Source organism: Palaemon carinicauda, chromosome 15 (assembly GCF_036898095.1).
Source record: "Palaemon carinicauda isolate YSFRI2023 chromosome 15, ASM3689809v2, whole genome shotgun sequence".
In the NCBI taxonomy this organism is placed as follows: Eukaryota; Metazoa; Arthropoda; class Malacostraca; order Decapoda; family Palaemonidae; genus Palaemon; species Palaemon carinicauda.
This window is the reverse complement of record NC_090739.1, coordinates 108,113,979-108,121,478: the sequence shown is the minus strand read 5'-3', so window position 1 is coordinate 108,121,478 and position 7,500 is coordinate 108,113,979.

The window sequence follows — 7,500 nt, the reverse complement described above, 5'->3', positions numbered from 1 at the left end:
TTTAGGTATTCAACAGTTATAAAGAATCTTAGTCACACCGTACTTGTGTAGTTTGAGTACTGTGTTGATCATAGAGGTATGGCTAAAATGGCTAATCCTTAAGAAATGGTACAATGTGTTAAATGATTTGCTGAAAGGAAATTGAATACGTAGATTTATCGAAACTATAGAACTAAGTAGGGAGAAGGATTTACTGCCCCGTCCGTCGATGGGTGCATGGCCAAAGAAATTATCGTGTCAGAAACAGTGTTGGATAAAGAGAGGAAATTTGAGAAAACATCGATCATGCATTTTGAATTTTTTTATTTTTATTTTTTGCGACTGTGCACTTAAAAAGTGCAACTCATATAGGCACTCAATTAAACATAGCTCATCTCAAAAAGCTAAAGAACAATATCCCCATTGCCACTGTTTATGAGATTATGCTACAGCCAACATTCTAAGAAATCATGCAACTAATGGTGCTCATAAATAGAGGACTATTAAATGAAGTAAAAAAAAAATATATATCTAATGAATTTGTAATTATTTCCACATTCTTGTCTGTTCATTTGCGTTTGAAATATATTTTTTTAAAAATCATAAAGAGACTTTATGAAAACCCTATATACAGTATTTGTGTTGTAATCCGTATGCTGTTCTAATCTCAACGTACGAGACAGTGTGCAACTCCCCAAAAAGGATTAAAACGAATTCATTTTTTTTTTTTTTTTTTTTTTTTATGAAATCCCTCTGCTATCTCGTCTACACACAAGCAAGCCCTTCTCACTCCCACCACCATCCCCCAACAATAAAAAAAAAACTTTCTTCCACCAATAATGCTTTTGGGAAGGAGTTTCAAGTTCAAATGAAAACGCTTGGGTGCTTGCTCCTCCATCTGCAGCTTCGAACAGAGATGAAATAAAAAAGGAAAACTTCACGTTTATCTAATAAAGAAAAACGACGGTTGGATTCCGTTGCAAAGAGACGGCAACCACAAGAACTCTTCCTCTGAAAGACTGAAGCTATGGAGTTTTATGAAGTCATCAAGAGACTTGATGAACTTGATGTTATGGAAAGTTAGGAGGTTTTAATGAAAAGTTGAGATCAAAGAATTTACTTGGTGATGAAAATACTTATATCTGAAAGGTTTTTAAATAGTCCAAATGCTATTATTTAATTAGTATATCCATATCTTATATCTATTATTTAATTAACTATTTAGTTCTTGATAATTATGTACCAATATTTTAATAAGGAGTTCCTAGAATGCTATTTTATAACTATTATCACTAATCATATTGTTGAACACTAAGACCTTGCCTTATATATCCTATCTCATTACTGAATCTGTTTATATCTTTGATGATTCTTTTAATGACTCAATACTTGATCACTTAGCATCATATCTATAATGCCATCACAGCCTGCACTATATTGGAGCCTCTTGGTCGTTGATGCTAATACAACTTCATTTAAGAGGAATACATTTGAAAAAAAAAAAAAAAATATTCTTACCACCAGGAAAGCTGGATGAGAGATGAATGTTTGCATTCATCATATTTATATATGAGACGCTATGTATATTGCTAATTGGGTCTTTATATGATTAAGTGTTGTAAGTATATCAAAATATAGATTTTGTTTTTATTGTTGAAAACATTAGTTAGAATAAATAAATTGAAAATTTCTTTAATTTCCATTACATTTCTTTGCTTCCTTACTATCATCTTTAAGAAAAAGAATGATATATACCGTATATATATATATATATATTTATATATATATATATATATATATTATATATATATATATATATATATATATATATATATATATAAATATATATACACATATATATATATATATATATATATATATATATGTATATATATATGTATATGTATATGTATATATATATATATATATATATATATATATATATATATATATATATATATATATATATATATATATATATATATATATATATATATATATAAATGTATGTATTCATGTTTTTATGTGCGTTATCAGGGTTTTTTCGCATGGGTAAAGCATTAAATGGATTAATTCAGATTAAATAATCAAAATGAAAAGGAATAAAAAAATGGTTACAATTTCATATAAACTTGACAATAACCGTAGCATTGTAAGAAAACAAACATGAAACGAGAAAATAAACGAAAAAAAGAAATATGGGAGAAAATTCAGAGTCCGGAAAAAAATATCTCGAAGTTGGAAGGACGACTAGAAATATCCGAGAGAAAAATAGCAAATCGAAAGGGGCACTCAGAGAAAAGAGTGGGACTTTTATTTACCTTTTTTTTCTTATGGGGGCCGTCTAACTGACCTGTCTGATTGATATTTCAAAAGAGGTTTTTGTTTGAGGGTCCCAACAACTTTCTTGGGGGTTATAAATACATTATTTATGATTGAACTTTAGGTAAATTATCGATATTTACACTTGACTCAGAAGTATTTTGTCCTCACCAATGCATATCTTTTTTCGGTATTATTTTAACATAGAGAGGTCGATATGTATATATATATATATATATATATATATATATATATATATATATATATATATATATATATATGTATATATCTATTTATTGTATATATATATGTATGTGTGCAATAAACCACAGGCAAAATGAAAATAAAGATATCATAAGACGAAACTAGTTAGAATTCTTTTAATTTTTCTTTAATATTCTTGTTCATAGCATCTGAGCATCACGTGTTCCTGTGAGCTGCACACACACAAATACACACACACACACACACACACACACACACACACACACACACATATATATATATATATATATATATATATATATATATATATATATATATATATATATATATATATATATATATATATTATATATATATATATATATATATATATATATATATATATATATATATATATATATATATATATGTATACCTGTACTTATAGTGTAAATATGTGTGTATCTACGCGTGTGTGTTTGTGTGTAAGATGAGTAAGTTTGTGCGTAAAATGAGGAACGGAAAGAGGAAGACAGAGGCATCAACTTTTCCGTTACCATCCATGTTGATTTACTTGGGAAATCTAGATCCACCGCCTCTGTATTGTATTCATATATAGAGTATATCCACTAAACTGGCATTCATATTCAGTAACTACAATTAGCCAGTGTAACTGATCAACGCTGTATCCTGTTAAACTATGGATCGATGTTCACAAAGCAATATTGCCTTTTTCTTGCATATAATCCTCTGTAATTAACACATCTGCTGGCGATCTTAGTATCCTAGCCGAAGGAGAGGTACAGGATATTCCAGACTGGGGACCCATTGGTTGAAGTAAGATTTAAGCTGAAGCTTCATAAATAATTTTCCTTTTCATATTTCTCAAAGATGAGCATCAAACGCCATTTTAAGGAAAAGGCTTCTATCTTGTTTATAATAACCATCAAATAAATTCATAATTAGCGGAATAAATGTATATAGGAAGACAATAACTAACACTAGCACGAGCGAAGAACTTTCTAACACCAGTTCATTTCAAGAAATCGAGAAAATATTTCACAAATACTTTTCATTTGCATATTTCTCAAAAATGAATATCAAACTCCCTTCAAAGGAAAATGGTTCTCTCTTTTTTATAATTACCATCAAATAAATTCATGATTAGAGGAAAAAATGTCTTGGTCAGATAACAACTAACGTTGGCATAAATGAACAATTTTCCAACACCTGTTCATTTCAAGAAATCGACAAAACCTTCCTTTGATAAATCTTTCACTGAAGCTTAAACACATTGTCGATCTCTTCCGTCTCTTTGGATTCCATACAAAGAAAGTTGACACAACGAAAAGTCTTAATCTCCTGAGAACAAACTCAGCTGTTAAGGAATCTCAGTGTACTAAACATTATCTGAGAAGGGCTTTTTCAAAAGAGATAAAATGGACAGAATTCTAAGGAAAACACCTTATCTATTTATCACAAAGGAAACATAAAAACTAATTTTTATTATTCAAAACCACCAATCCTTGGATTATTTTTTTGGCAATCTAATGAAAAAAATTTTAGAATATTATTTCTTAGTTTTTTCTTAGATTTTTCTTAATTTTTCACCACTACCTTATAATTTTTTTTCTCTATTCTTGAGCTCATTTCGATACGTGAAAGAAAGTAATGAAAATAGAGGAAAAGTAGAAATAAATATCCAATATATCTTTAAGTTGTCTGGAATAATATTATAATTACAGATGAAATGAATTTAATGAAAATTCAGAATTTGGAAAATACGGTGTAGGAGACATCAAATAAGGTATGAAAATTTGTATTAGTAATCGATTTATTAAAAGAGTATTAGAAGAAAGGTGTAAACTAACACTGTTGAATGTCAGTATATGAATCAGACACCACGAGAATAAATTCTGATTCCAAAAAGATTATAAATAAAAAATCATTAGTCACAGTAGGCCTACATAGCAACGAAAGTATAGTGACCTGAACATAAATAATCTTGGCATCTCTTAGACGTGTCATAACGCCTTAAGGAGACGTAATGTCAACCAGATAGGAATGTGATAAAACAATTTAAAACTTGAAGAGTATTGTAATATTGTGAGGAATGTCTCCAAGCTGCCTTTCCGAACCAGGAGTCATTGCAACTATTTCCACCATTGGATGGATGCTCTTCAGGCAATCAAAAAGCCAAGTGCTTGTTGAAGTTCTGTTTGGTTTACAGAAGAGATCTCTCGAGGATTCCATTTGATTCTGGTTCAAAGAGAATTCCCTTTGAAAGCTGGATTTGTGGGAGGAAGTTTCCTTTGTTAATACACATTTGGCCTTGCGAGGTATCTAGTGCATTTATTTGATTTACCATAATAGCATTGTAACCATTAAGGGTCTACCACTGCCCCCACCTCTCTCTCTCTCTCTCTCTCTCTCTCTCTCTCTCTCTCTCTCTCTCTCTCTCTCTCTCTCTCTCTCTCCTTTAATTTTTGGTCATATCATTCACGAAAAATGTGGATTGATTTAAGAGCAATTGTATCGTCATACACACAGATATATATATATATATATATATATATATATATATATATATATATATATATATATATATATATATATATATATATATATATATATACATATATATATATATATATATATATATATATATATATATATATATATATATATATATATATATATATATATATATATATATAGTAGAAGTTATGTCTTGAAAAGATGACCCGAGACCAGTCCATGTATGTCACGTAGTGATTACGAGTAGGCTGCTATTACCTTATCCTTTTACCTTCGCCATAGCAACTGCTGATACAGATGCATTTTTGGATGGACTTACTGGTTATAGTCGGGGATCGAAAACGACCCTAGAGAACTACTCTGAGATATAAATTTATCAATTTAGAGCAGACGATATATTCCTAACTACGGTTTTTTCTCATATCTATTAAAAACTCGTGTATATAATATCAAATTTCTTTTTGGTAAATATTGCGATTACATAAGAAAAATTTAAATTTGTTCCCTCTGTAACAAAACAGCAGCTATGATATTCTACGAAATAACGTACGATCAGTTTTCACCAGTATTCTACTCATTCCGCAACATTGGAATTTTGGTGCCATTTGTAATCAATTGGGCTTTTATTAATATGCTCGTTTGCTCAAATTATTTTTATGTGTATCAAAATATTTTTTTTCTAAATACAAAAACACCAATTGAAACATCACATATATGTTATGTTGCTCGTTTTTAAAATTGTATCCATATTTTACTATTTCATTTGTCTAAACTGTTCTCATTTTATTCTATTTTTGGTAAAAAGGGTAGTTATGAACGCGCTATAGTGTTAATGGAAACTGTAATGTAAGTCTAATAACTTAAAGAATACATTATATCTATCTATCTATCTCTATATATATATATATATATATATATATATATATATATATATATATATATGTATGTATATTAAGCATATATACATATATGTATATGTATATATATACATATATATGTATATATATATACATATATATATATATATATATATATATATATATATATATATATATATATATACACACATATATATACATATACATATATACATACATATATATATACATACATTTGTATAATATATATATATATATATATATATATATATATATATATATATATATATATATATATACACATATTCAAATGAACCATATACTTCAATACCTTAATGTCTGGAGTCTAGGTTATACCTCGGGATCAGAGACCCAAGGGGGGAACCAACTCACAAACAATAGTTCCTTGTCAGCCGGAGAATCGAACCCTGGTCCAGGAAACTGGCATGACAGTGACATAGATAGCATTTAACCGAAGAGAGAGATAAAAGTCGATAATTCTCTTTGTGTTTGATTTGGTTCGCCCTTGGGTCTCTGATCTCGAGGTACAAGAGAGAATCCAGACATAAATGTATTAAAATATATGGCTTATTTGAATATGAAAAACTTATAAATGTGAAAATTTATATATATATATATATATATATATATATATATATATATATATATATATATATATATATATATATATATATATATATATATATATGTCGTTCCTAATCCTCGAAATTGCCTATTTCATGAATCATGCAGTCAGTACCCTAATCCACGAAATAGGTTTTTTTTTATTATTATTATTCCCAGCAAAGCTACAGCCCTAGTAGGATAAGCAGGATGGTATGAGACCAATGGTTACAACAGGGAATAATAGCCCATTGAGGAATGAAAAAAAGGAAATAAATAAACTAAATAAGAAGTAATGGGCAATTAAGATAAAATATTTTAAGAACAATAACATTAAAACAGATCTTTGACATATAAACTATAGAAAGTGGCGTATGTTAGTCTTTCAACATAAAAAATACATTTGCCGCAAGATTGAACTTTTGAAGTTCTACCGATTCAACTAGCAGATTAGGAAGATCATCTCACAACTTGGCCACAGCTGGAATAAAACTTCTAGAAAACTGTGTAGTATTGAGCCTCATGATGGAGGAGGCCTGACAATTAGAATGACCTGCATATCTAGTATTACGATCAGTATAGTATTGTCCGGGAAGATGGATTCTTATTAGTTACTTACTTCACAAATAAGGCAACCTATTTCGGGAAATAGGCAAGTCTGTTTCATTAATTAGACAAATCAATATAGTGGCTTTAAAAGCGGTTAATATCTTGATAACCTTATTTCCGGAGCTACTTTGTCATATTTCATTTCGCTATGTAATTCACTTTCATATATAAACGCTGCGCTTAAACTATACACCAACATTCTCCCTACTGTTACTTTTAAGCTAGAAGCAAAAAATAAATATGATACAATCAAAACAAAAAGAAATTAATAATATACATAATATACCACAATAATCATCATCATCATCAGATGCATCATAAAAATAATTATTATCACTATCAAACC